This window comes from Berghia stephanieae, chromosome 9 (genome assembly GCF_034508935.2).
Source record: "Berghia stephanieae isolate SIO BIC M18660-M18661 chromosome 9, UCSD_Bste_1.3, whole genome shotgun sequence".
NCBI classification, from domain to species: domain Eukaryota; kingdom Metazoa; phylum Mollusca; class Gastropoda; order Nudibranchia; family Aeolidiidae; genus Berghia; species Berghia stephanieae.
The window spans coordinates 34252617-34266731 of NC_088368.1; the positions used below are offsets into that span (position 1 = coordinate 34252617).

The window sequence follows — 14115 nt, forward strand, 5'->3', positions numbered from 1 at the left end:
TCGTCATAATCATCATCATCTACATCAATATCATCATCATCATCATCATCATCATCATCATCATCATCATCATCATCACCACCACCACCACCACCACCACCATCATCATCATCATCATCATCATCATCATCATCATCATCATCATCATCATCATCATCACCACCACCACCATCATCAACAACATCGTCATCATCATCATCATCATCATCATCATCATCATCATCATCATCATCATCATCATCATCATCACCTACACCACCACCACCACCATCATCATCATCATCATCACCACCATCATCATCATCATCATCATCATCATCATCATCACCATCATCATCATCATCATCACCACCATCATCATCACCATTATCATCAATGACGGCTACGATTGTATGGAGAGACATCAATATCGAAGACAACTAAAACGACAAGAGTAAACAAAAATGACTAATTAATTCTTGAATCAAACATTATCATGTCGTCACGACACGTAACCATGACAACGACCGGCTGTTAAAAAAGAACTCTATAAGATAAGAGCTCCTTAATTCCTTTTCCTGAATTAGAAATATTTGATCGGTTTTGTTTTTAATTTCAAAATTAGACGAGGAAAACCTTAAATAAGTAAACACAACTGTGTATAACCTTTTCGTGAGAAGAAATCCAAAATCCAGCAAGGAAAATTTAATGCATATTTGTTTTGGCCATTAATTACGAATATAGTTCTTTTTCTCCATTCTTGCATTTTGTTATTCTAGTATTGATTATTAATTTTTTTTCTTCTTCAGTTCGAAATTAAGAACGTATTTTCATGATGTCAATAATAGCCGACTTGTTCTACTGTCACGATTTATGAACAGTACCAGTCGTTTTTCTTTCTTTCTATGTGTGTATGTGTGTGTGTGTGTGTGTGTGTTGTTGTTGTTGCTGTTGTTGTTGTTGTTGTTGTTGTTGTTTTTCGCTATTGGATTTTTTGTTGTTTTTTTTCTATTGTTTATTTTTTGTTTGTTTGTTGTTTTTTTTTTTGGGTGGGGGGGTGGTTTGTCGAATTTAAAGATATTAATTTGTTTTATGAATGCCCTTGTATTTTCGTTCGCCTTAGATAAAATATGATCTTTAAAGTGCGGTTGTTAACAACGCCACTACCATATTATTTCATTCGTCTGTAATGTTTCATTCATCCTGTTTTGTTGATAAAGGGGAAATCCGAAACGTCCATTTTATCTGTTTTCGTATATTAAATTGAAGCTTACATTCAATTTCACAGTGTTATTTCTTTTTTTTTCATCGGGCGGCAAAAACCTTGGTGTGATCCTTGACAGTTTGTTGAATATAGAAGATCACATAAATAATGGAATACAATCTTTCAACTTTTAGCTACTACGAATTAAACGGATGAAAAACCTTCTACCATCAGCTACTACGAATTAAACGGATGAAAAACCTTCTACCAAAAGAGTCGATAAAGGCAGTCGTCTGCTCTCTCGTCAAATCACGTTTGGACCACTGCAACTCTTTATTATCAGGTCTTCCATACGCATGCATTGGGTTAGACTCATGGCATAGTCACGTCATGGGTATCTCGACTATAACTCCTTCAAAATCGCGCAGCAAGATTGGTTTTCGACAAGCACGACTAAAAAAAATGCAAACGACCTGTTACGAGCACTTCATTGAGTGCCTGTTTGTGCAAAGCATTGAATATAAGATCGGCAGTGCTTGCTTCAATGCGCTGAATGAACTGTTACCGCCATATATTAACTCACTCAATCCTAGAGATTTTTGCTACTTTTCAAAATTGAAAAAAAATGTATTAAAAATGAGCATGTAGATAGTTTTATTCAACTATCAGTAACATGCACAAACTAAATACATTAGCTTTGATACTACGCCTATAATTTGTCTCAGAAACGTGTAATAAATAGGCATTGGGTAAAAATAACCCCGGGTAAAGTACAGATATATTCGGTGTTAGGGTTGAGTGAGTTAAAAAGCTTACGTTCCAACGAGACAACTGAGATCCCGCTCGATGCGCTTGTTGTCAGTCCCGGGATCACGGCTGAAATTTTCTGGTGATTGTGCATTCAGTCGAATTGGCCCCTCTATTTGGTATGGACTGCCCATGGACGTACCAGCATCAACAAGCAAAACAGACTTCCGGAAAAGACTCAAAACCTTCTATTTTTAGAAAATCTTTCCTTGCGCGGATCATGACCTACAAAATTGCATTTTCGATTGTTGTTTCGATCCGATGTAAAGCGCTTTGAGACTTGATGTGAAAAGCGCTAGATATATTAAAACGATTATTATCAGTATACCGGACAGAACATGTTAACGTGGCGACTTTCGACGGACAGTCAGTGAATGTGTGGACACCCAATTCAGTCCATGGAACACATTCTCTTGGATCTAACTTGGGACCGACGTCCACTGACATTGACATGAACCTTCAGCCCAAAGGCTATGAAATGGATCCAGCACTGGCGTGAATAGATAGATGATGATGATGATGATGATGATCATCATCATCATCATCATCATCATCATCATCATCATCATCATCATCATCATCATCATCATCATCATTCTTTAACGAATCGTGTCAATCTGGTAATATGACGAAGAGTCCTTTGGGACGTGTAGAGCTCAAGACAACCGCCGACATATGCAGAGGCATAAATGTGCATGCATATCTTCTAATGTGTTATCGTTGAGTCTATGGTCCGTTACCATGTAACAGTAATGGTTTGTTCCCAGTCAAGGATTATATTTAAATATTAAATGTTATTAGCCTACGCTTTGTTATTGTCCAGACCCTGGGTGATAATAGCATGTTAATTATGCAGTGCACCCACCACATCAGAGGCGTCAAACAATTGAGTGATTCTGCGCAGTGGATATTAAAGGTTACAGGCCGGCCCGTAAACATAATTTTTTTTTTTAATCTAATGTCTTGATGACTTGATTAGCCTTCAGGATAATCGTTTTCAATGGTGACTATTCCAACGGAAAACTGAAATAACCCCGGCGTCAACCGGAGAGCATTGCCTAAAGTGATCTAATTCGAAATTGACTTGCTCACTCAAGGCCACTCAGCGCGTTGGAGGATTCAAACTCGATACCTCTTGGGTACTATTCAATAAATACTAAAATGCTGTGCCAAGCTACCACGAAAGAAATGTCTTTAGCGCGTTGTGTTCTTTTTAAAAGCAGTCTCTCTTCTGTATTACTAACTACGCCTGACCTTGCTTGACTTCGGAGATCAGAGAAGAGCTGATATAATGTAGTATGGCTATATATTTTATATTATAGACCTTGTTCACATATCAACAATAAAAACAATTTTAAAACGTTGGAGTGTGGGAGATATTGACAACTCCATTGATCGAGCGCTAGATTCAAATTGAGTCGGTACATTTTAAATTCTGGTTTCCTGTCCCTCCATTCACCTAAGACTGATCGAATAAATAGGTCTATTGATTATAACGGAAAGCATCTTGCGGTAGATAATCACCCTTTTAAAAAGGATGCCAGCAACATTGCCGTCCATTTGATATTACAAAGTCTGTGAAAAAGGCATCAAAGAAAACGTAAGACAAAGAGGATCAGATCAGAAATAGAGTAGGGAACGATACGTCCTATACCCTTGCAGTTGTAGTCCTTCAGAGCCATTAGGCCCGCGGAGACGGAGTTTGTCCTGGTATCTATAGAGTAAAACGGAAAATAGCAATTGCTTGCTACCCTTTGAATAGAACGCTAGTCTATCGCAAAATACTTCCCACTAGATCAAACAGAACAAGCCACCTAATCACTGCCGGGTGTACAGAGAAAATCTCGACTTCACTCGGGATCGGTGTTTATCCCTTGGTACGTGAAGCGAATGCTCCACCAACTGAGCTATCGGGTATACGTAATTGAGCTTTTATATAGCGCAATATCCAATAACTCTCTCCTTACTAACAATTGGAAAATCGTCACTTTTGTTACGATGCAACCGTCACTTTTCTCATCCAGATTGAATTTCTTTTTGCTATAGCCATATAAAAAAAACTTGACATTCTGTAATAGAGCCCACATTGTCGAACAATATTATGTATAGATTGTGCTTGTTGCTTTTCTGTTTGAGAAAAGTATGTCTGTTTTTGTGCTGTGTGGATGTGAAGTTTTGGGGGAAATTCTGAAAATGGCTGGTCAGGAGAGGGTTAAAGCGCTTTACAAGGGGTCCCTGACAAACAGCAAAACTTGACAAGTTGGACGTTACATCATGATGCCTGTTAGGCGATATTACATTTGTTTTCGGACAGAGACAACGCTGTTAACGGTCATGTACTCATTTTACACATGAGTACGGAGAGAATATGAGTAAAGAGTCTTTTTCAAGAACTCAACTATGCGCCGAGCGAGGCTCGAACCCACGACCTTCCGATCCGAAAGCGAGAGTCATACCACGAGACCACATAGCCGCAACAAGTATGTCCACCATTGACAACGTTACAGAATCTCCACCAAAAGGGATACGTACATTGAAATGGTTAAGTACGGTGTTAGGGATTAAATCAGGCTTGAATACAATCCAGCCACGGCAGTAAAAGGTTGCGGGTGTCCAAAGACAGCCTTGGAAACAACGAGCACTTACTCGTATTATCCTGCTTGGGCTCTTCATTGGCATTTAGAGACACTTAATAATCGTATAGGGTTTTGAGGGGATGATTGGAGACCGAGCTTGTCCGCCCTATTCTAATTCTATCCCATAAGATGTGTCCAAAAAAATATATGGATACAACATCCGCCAGTGGGATATATCCCACGTACCAACACACACAAAAAATGTGTGTAACCTTGAATGTTAGCAGTCCGATTGGTATAATTTAGTGGCTGTCTAAAATGACTAACGAAGAGCTGAGTGACGTCAATTTTGTTAATTCTATAGTAATACTTAACAACCGTGAGACCAATGAAATACGAGCATGTCCCGATATATGTAGCGTGAAATGGGCAGTCGCAATTTTTGTTACCCTTTTAATATTACGTTAGTCTATCGTAATCTACAGTAATCAGTGGATTCAAACACGCCAAATTGATGGTTCGCTCGTTACTAAGCATTAACCAATCAGAATATTTCCTGACATTTAGTCCGATTCGTCTCCTTGACCATTTATTTCCTGTATGAAAAGGCCTGAGATACCCTTAGTACATGTCAAACACCCAAATTGGTCAGGCCGTAACCATCGTAAAGTTATAGCCTGACACTGACCTAAAAATGACGTCAAAATGCCAGTCTTTTGCCACAAAAGAAAACAAATCGTGAGTTGTATTCAATAGTTTAACCAATGAAATAATTTGTTTTCTTGAGCTCATCTAACGACAACTCACTAGAGCTACACAAACCTAAAAAATGACTTCAAACTGCCAGTCCGAGAGGTTATTTGTGTCAGGCCCAGTTAGTTAGTATACCTCACAACATCTTGACACAAGGATAAAAGAATTGCATCGCAAAACCTAAAGACATGATGCATTTTTTTTAATCATCTAAATTGTGAGTGGTGCTCAAGATCTCTGGGCTGTTTACTCCGGGTTATAGGCGCGCACTTAAGGCGGCTATGGATTTTCGATTCACGGTCAGCGGTTGATTTCATGGACAAAATATACTTGATTAAAAGTTTTCGAGTAAAAAATACAACTTGAATGTTTTTTTAAAAATAAACGATAACTGACGAAATTTACAAAAGCCTATGCACTGTATGTTGATTGAAGAACTGAAGAACGCATACTATAAGATAATTGTTAAAAAGGCATCCACGTCAATAGCTTGACAGGCGTAGCAACAAGTGGTCACCTTGTTGTCAATTCCTACCCGCTCTGCAAAACGGCTGACCTGAGTGATGATCGAAGTTTATCTCTCTGTCGGTTATATAAATAAAATTCGATTATATTACTTAAAATAAATTAGCTCCCTATACCGCCCATGAACACCGGATTTCGCCACGCTCGGATTTTAGCACGCTTTTTTTTATTCTCCTGATAGCGTGCTATAATCCGCCAGATTTTACAGGCCCAGTTACCCTTTGCTTCTCTTGATAGTGTGCTATATCATAACCCACACGATCTTATAGACCCAGTTACCCTTTGCTTCTCCTGATAGCGTGCTATAATTCGCCAGATATTACAGGCCCAGTTACCCTTTGCTTCTCCAGATAGCGTGATATTATAATCCGCCAGATATCACAGGCCCAGTTACCCTTTGCTTCTCCAGATAGCGTGATATTATAATCCGCCAGATATCACAGGCCCAGTTACCCTTTGCTTTTCCAGATAGCGTGATATTATAATTCACAAGATATTACAGGCCCAGTTACCCTTTGCTTCTCCTGATAGCGTGATATTATAATCCACAAGATATTACAGGCCCAGTTACCCTTTGCTTCTCCAGATAGTGTGATATTATAATCCGCCAGATATTACAGACCCAGTTACCCTTTGCTTCTCCTGATAGCGTGATATTATAATCCACAAGATATTACAGGCCCAGTTACCCTTTGCTTCTCCTGATAGCGTGATATTAGAATCCACAAGATATTACAGGCCCAGTTACCCATCTTGATATTCAAAATAACTACCCCCTCGGTAACAGTAATACACAATTTCAGACGATGGATTACATAATACATATAAACATATTTATAACGTAATATTACAATATATCTATACACAATGTTTGTGTCCCTCTTGTTACAAAGTCAAACGGTTTTGAACGGAATCATGATTTGCAAGGCGACTAAGATCGCGAAACGCTTGAGTTATGTTTATAATGTGAAGGGCACTTTACTCAGATATATCTCACTAACTCGACTCAGATATGAATGAGAACCTGTCTTTGAGCAGTGACGGATATAATAATAGTATGATTCATGAGTGAAGAGAATGAGCTTTAAAAGGAGCTTTTTTATAAAGCGCAATCTCCACTAAACATGCTCAAGGCGATTTACAAGGAGCCACTGGTCAACAGCAACACTTAATATGTAGGACGATACATGACGCCTGTTAGGCGATAATAGGCTTTTAACGAAATCGGGTCGAACGGACGCCGAACGCCGATCCCGAACGGATATAGCCTTCTCACGTGACCGTGAACGAGATCTGGATAGTGAAGACTCTCAAGCGGTATGCAGCATCGGATCTAAGGTCACGTGATAGAGGATAGCTTGGGTTGCTGTTGGCTTGTGTTAGGGGAGGGGCAAGGGGTCAGTGTCATTCAATAGTATATAATTGTGCACGTGGCGCTCTATACAGAGAGAAAATTATAAATTGATTACGGGCGAAGGTGGGGGAGGGGGGAGAGGGGGGGGGGGGGTTGACCCACAAACGATCGAGGTGTTGGGCTTCGGGTAGACCATGATACGAAATCAAAGAGAAAAGGCCGCTGGTACTTGGATGGTGGAAATGGTTGGGGGGTTGGGGGGGGGGGGGTTAGTGACAATCAGCATGGGATGTATATATTAACATTAATAATATAGGCAATAGATGACCAGGGATGTGTATTGTTTGTGTATTGTTTGTATATGTTTGTGTGTGTGTGTTTGTGTGTGTGTGTGTGCGCGCACGTGTGTGTGAAAGAGATTACACAAAAATACCTTTCTCGGGAGCTTCCAAATGATTACGTATACGATAAATTTGAAAACCACATTGTTGCAAAAAGCTTTCAAAAAGGAGAACATTTATCTTTGTTTCACCAAAATAGGTTTAGAAATAAAAAATTTTTCTAGTAGATTGATTTTGAAAAAAATATTGCTCAATTTTTTAAATTTAATGATAGTTTCTTTATTTTCCGGTCGGTTTTCTTGATTTATATCTCATTTTTCAATTCTCAATGCGACGAGCACACTGATGTATCTCGTGTGATTCAAAAGCATTGTTTGTTTTTTTAATATATATATATACTGAGAGTCCTCCTGAGCGTTGATATGGTGACGCAACTATTACATACAAGACCTTGCAGTCGAGTCGGCAGGGCTTTTGGGTTACACAATCACTATTTACCCATCGGTCAGCGGTACTCTTTGATGTATACAACACTCACCGCCTTTACGCAAAGCCGCCTGTCCATAAATCAAGAGATGGTCTCCTAACTGTTCACAAGCGAACTGTCAAACGAGCAATCGATGATTGGATAAGAATCTCAAGATCTCATATAATACGGTAAGTTTTGGAGAGGTGATATCCCCCCACCCGTCATCGGACAGAACTTTCATTGCGTTATATCATATAAGCTCCGCCTCCTCTTTCTATTCCGGAGTGACGAGATTAGACGAGAGGACGCGAGAAAAAACTGATCACGTGATCGGTAAGTCGTTCGTTCGGTGTCCGTTCGGTGGGCAACTATAACTCGGTAATACAATCATAACGGCCGGGTATTCATTTTACACCTGACTATGGTGAGAGAATGTGAATAAAGAGCCTTTTCCAAGGACTCAACTATGCTCCGAGCGAGACTCGAACCCAGGACCTTCCGATTCGAAAGCGAGTGTCATACCACTAGACCACATAGCCGCACATGAAGCATTATGAAGTGCTTTGAGTATGGTAAAACCGTAGAAAGATGTTCGAATATTGATTACACACTCACACAATAGTTCAGTTGGTAGAGCACTCGCTTCACATGCATAGAGAACGAGATTGGTCCCGATGAAGCCGAGTTTTTTCCCGACCTCCCCCCCCCCCCCCCCCCCCCCCCCCCCCCCCCTGTTCACTAAGCAGTGATTAGTTAGTTGGTCTGTTAGATCTCTACGTTGAGTAGTCTAGCCTCCTTTCCAAAAGGTAGCAAGAATAATTGCTATTGTCTGTTTCACGGTATAGAAACGGGAGAAAAGTATGGCTTCGTAGGCCTAATGGTCCTAGTCCACAAGGATCTCTCTCTCTCTCTCTCTCTCTCTCTCTCTCTCTCTCTCTCTCTCTCTCTCTCTCTCTCTCACACACACACACACACACACACCAACATATATACACACACTCTTTCTCTATCTGCTTTTTTGTATGTTTCTATCTGCTTACAAGTTTGTTTGTTGTTTTTTTTCCTAACCAATAATCGACATTTATTAAAAATCATAATATACAACATAGTAACATAGTCAAAAACTCACCTAGAAGATAGCCATTTAGAACGGTAATCAGAAAAAAAAAGAAAGAAAAAATAATCAAGGAAAATATTCTCAAACACTCAACATACGGTGATAGATACTTTTTTGTCCAGTAAACTTATTGGGACAGTAGCCGATAGAATAACTTGAGTAATGTGGTAAAACTAAAACTGTAGTCGGACATCAACAACTCGCGTCACAATTCTTCTTTCTACCGAGTCCGTACCGTACTGGTCACCGTCACTCTCCTATCCCCCCGCTCACCCGCACCCGTTTGCCGTCTTGACGGAGTGGACATCTCTCTCTCTCTCTCTCTCTCTCTCTCTCTCTCTTTCTGTCTCTCTCTCTCTCTCTCTCTCTCTCTCTCTGTGTGTGTCTCTATCTCTCTCTCTCTCTCTTTCTTTCTGTGTGTGTGTGTGTGTTTGTGTGTGTATAGATAGAACGAACTTGACGTCACTCAGGTCTTTGTTATTGTTTTGTGCCATCAACGTTTTTATGAGTAATTCTCACTAAACTGTATTAAGCAGACTATAACCGTTTAAGTTTACACATAGTTTTGTGTGTTGGTCCATTATACTTCCGGATGGCAATGTTGTGAGCTTCTTAGCCAAGCGCATACTATCTATAGATAGTATGCGCTTGGCTAAGGAGCTCATAACGTTGCCATTCGGAAATATAATGGACCAACACACAAAACCACGTGTAACCTTAAACGCTTATGGTTATAGTCTGCTTAATACAGTTTAGTGAGAATTACTCATAAACAGAGATGGTAAAAAACAATGACAAAGACCAGAGTGACGTCATCTTCGTTCTATGTATAATAATGATAAATCTTATTTATATCGCCCTTTTTCCCATGGTACCTACTACTCAAGGCAGAGTCCGATTCAAAAATGTTTTGGTTTGTGACCGATTCTTTTTTTTTTTATTTTTATGAGCTTCGACACTTTTAGGTCATTTCATCGCTTTATAAGCCAAAATAAAACGGAATTCAATGGGGATTCGTTAGGACAGAGAACAGACTTTCGTTCATAAAACAATAATCAATCACAATGTAGTGTGTCCGGTTACTTGCCACTTAAAAACCCCATTCAGACACTTGTGAGAAGAATGACTGCCTAGAACACACCTAAACGGTGATACACTACACACCATGGTCCGTTTTCATGAACGAGAACTAGATTTAATTATTTACTAATCTAGTAAATGACTAGCTAGTCTTAAGTCTAAGCGAACCAAGTGACTTAAAAAAAGTTGGATTTCATGAATGCTTTCTAATTCTAGACTCGGACGAGCTAGTCTCTTGTCCAGAAGTGGGCGTTGTAAGGACGGTGACTAATTCGGCTATTTTGTGCGGGTAACATCATGCTCTCTAGTACACGACGGCAGGTAAGATACCCGCCTTCATACTTTCAACGCAAATGAATTCCAAAGAGGAATTAGCAACACATCTGGAATAGATAATATTTCGTTCCTTTCATATTTTAACGAACTTAATTTTGTCATGATGAATCAAATCACGTGATATTGGCATTCGACTGCTAGACTGCAATGATGTTCATGATGGCCGACTGTCAATTCTATATTTAGGCCCATGAAAGTTCCAATGAAACTCAAACAAATTGAACCAAAAAAAAAAAACAACAACAACAAACAAATAAACAAAAGAGAAAGTTTGTTCTGATAAATCACATTATTTCAGTCAGTTACAATGTCAGCAGAATAACTTTTGTCTCCAATATACTTTCTAATCATTTTTTTTTTTTTTTGTTCTTTGACGCAAATCCTTCGATTTCAGGTCTCCAGTCGCAACTCACGAGCCGATTAGATTCAGTTGTTTTGGGGGTTTCTTTAGTTTATACTAACAAAAATGTGTACTTTCGACGATCCGCACTTATCTTATAGTTTTTTTTTAGCCAGTGTCAATGACAACACTATTTTTGTCTCTGCCATTCGTAACCGACGTATTTTCCTTCCGAATCGAAGCTCTCATCTAAAAATAGCTGCTATCTTGTTGACGCTATGACATATATCCTAGTTACTAGTCTCAGTCTAAGCTTGTGAAGTCCTGCCTCAACAAATGACTAAAACTTGAGCAAACTTTGTCCCAAGGTGCCGTGATTCTAGTCTGGGACTTACTTAGTTCACATGAAATCCGATTGTTTTCAAGTCCTTGACTAAAGTCAGGTCAGAGATAGTCAAAGACTAAGTGCTAGTCTGCGTTAATGAAAACGGCCCCATTAAGTAAAATCTGCACTGTGGAATCCGCATAAAGTCAACACTTTCAAAGTCAACATCTTTCGTCCGTCTCAAATGAACTGTTCTTTATCTAAGTCTGTTCCATTGATAATAATGGATAAAGTCAACCTTGCCAACCAATCTTTCGAGTTCGACTGTGTTAGCCTGTCCCCGCAGTTTTTGCCATTTCCAACGCCAAAATTTGCCCAAATTTGCCATAAAAAATGGTAAAATTTGCCATCAAAATAGCAAAATTTGCCAAAAATTTGTCAAACATTTGCCGCTAGTTTTACAAAAATCAATGAATTAAAACAACATGTACGGTAAAAAATTAACACAAATAGGGCATTTTGTAGAATATTGTTGTCACAACATGTCAACATGAATTTATTTACATTTTGAATGGTTTGAAATAATCTTATAATAATAATAATAGCCATAGTAAGTAAGTAAAAAAAGACATGTTTATCCGTTATTTAGTGCCAATGTTGGATGCTAGCATTGAAAGTCGCCGTCTTTTCACAATTTTTTATAGCTTTTGTTTTTTTTTTAATAAAAAATCATCAATTTTGCCTAAAAACGGCGAAAATTGCGGCTTTTTGCGACCAAATAAAAATTTGCGGCTTTTTGCGGCCGCAAATTTGTCATTTGCGGCCGCGAAAAACTGCGGGGACAGGTTAGCTTTATCAGGATTCCACTATAATATATCTCACAGAAAGATTATTTGCAAGGAAAGCAGAATCATTCGCAACATGCGAGGAAAGAATGTTTGTGGTATGGGGAATCCAATCTAGATTTCATAACTAAGGGCAACAATCATGAATATCTAAATGTAATTTATTTATTACCAGTTGCTTACCTTGAATAATTGCCTTTTCGTTTCAGCAGGCTAAGTGGTAAACAGTGGGACTTAAACAAGAACATCAAATAATCAAATCTCGCTGTGGGTTGGGCAAATTGGTGATGATGATGATGATGATGATGATGATGATGATGAGACAGATGATGATGAGGACCACGATGGTGAAGATGATCTTGACATTAATAATAATAATAATAATAATAATAATAATAATAATAATAATAATAATAATAATAATAATAATAATAATAATAATAATGATAATAAATAATAATAATAATAATAATAATAATAATAATAATAATAATAATAATAATAATAATAATAATAATAATAATAATAATAATAATAATAATAACAATAATAATACATATCAATATTACATAAAAATAATCATGGAAAAAGTTCCTGAGTCAATTTTTTTTCACAATATTTAAATCATATTAACGACCACAGGTTTGTTGGGTTTTTTTTTTTGGTTTTTTTTTTTTGTTTTTGTTTTTGTTTTTCACAGCGCTTGCGACATATTTAGGACATCTCATCGCCAGTAAAAAGGAAGAATATGCGATAGTGAAAAAAAAAATCTAGAATCACAAGTAAAGGTAACCAAAAAAAAAAAAAAGAAAGATAAAGTGGACTGGATCAAATAGAGAGATGTGAATTCCAAGAGTACACTATTAGTGTACTTATTTGAGATCACCTAAAAGTCTCAATCAGTCACGAGGACAGGATGGCAGCAAGATGAATACGCTCAGATGTTTACATAATATACATCCAAAAGGAAAGCATAACTAACAATACAAAAAAAGAGTGATTTGCAAGGGGAAAAAAATCATCTCCCAAAACTGATACCAAACATTTGATTGTATCCCTCTCAGCTAAGGACTCTGACAAGCACCAGGATACAACCAAGTAATCCCAATCCAAGATAAACACAGAAAGCAACTTGGAAATCAGATATAAATAAGGGGATAGAAAACACAAAAACTGACTTTCTACCCACCATGGGAGGTCAAAGGATCCCACTTCTTGCATCCACACTCGACACCCTCTCATTTACATTGTTTCCACATTTGATGAAATGTAATATTTTGTAAATTTACGTATACGTGTTTGTTTTTTGTCTCCTGACGAAGGCCTAGGGCCGAAACGTTGTTTTGTGTTGTTCCTTTATATATGAGTCACATCTACTCACTTTATTTTTCTCTCCATTTTACTGGCTCATTTAGGCACCTCTAGCTTCCAGTTCCAGTGACTACATGTTTCATTCTGCCAGATCAGTGAATGCTGTTTACTTGGAATTACATTAAATAAAGCACATTAATTTAGTGGATATTGAGTGTGTTAAATACCTCTGGATAAAGAAACCACCTGGATAGCGACATTGACCTCTGGTATATACCTTTTTGTAAAACCCCTGTTTAGCGACATCAATATAGCATTAATTTGTAGTTGACACGAATGCTTGATACAAAATACCGAACCTAATAGGCAACCTCATTTCCAACCAATGCCATCTCGTCCTCTTAAAAATAAACAAGCTTTTATATAGCGTAATATCCACTAAACATGCTCAAAGCACTTTACAAAGGGTCCCTGACCAACAGCAACATGTAACAGTAACATGCAGAACGAAACATGGCGCCTGTTATGCAATATTACATTTTTTTTCCAGCTGTGTACTCATTTTACACCTCAGAACGATGAGAGAATGTGAGTAACGAGCCGTTTCCAAGGACTCAACTACGCATCAAGTGAGGCTCGAACCCAGGACCTTCTGATCCAAAAGCGAATGTCATACCACAAGACCACATTTTTCATGTCAGTGAGATGTCCTACTGATGAAAATGAGTTTTGTTATTAGTTTTTCAAATTACT

General features: G+C 38.2%; 1 protein-coding gene across 1 annotated transcript in view; it reads right to left on the minus strand.

The window, feature by feature from the left end:
• LOC144980102 (guanine nucleotide-binding protein G(t) subunit alpha-3-like) overlaps positions 1-9370 on the minus strand; it is a 116010-nt gene extending 106640 nt beyond the window's left edge. The window contains exon 1 of the mRNA XM_078927629.1: positions 9138-9370. The gene's annotated coding sequence lies outside the window, so the exon portion shown is untranslated. The remainder of the gene's footprint in view (positions 1-9137) is intronic.
• Between the last annotated feature and the right edge of the window lie 4745 nt (positions 9371-14115).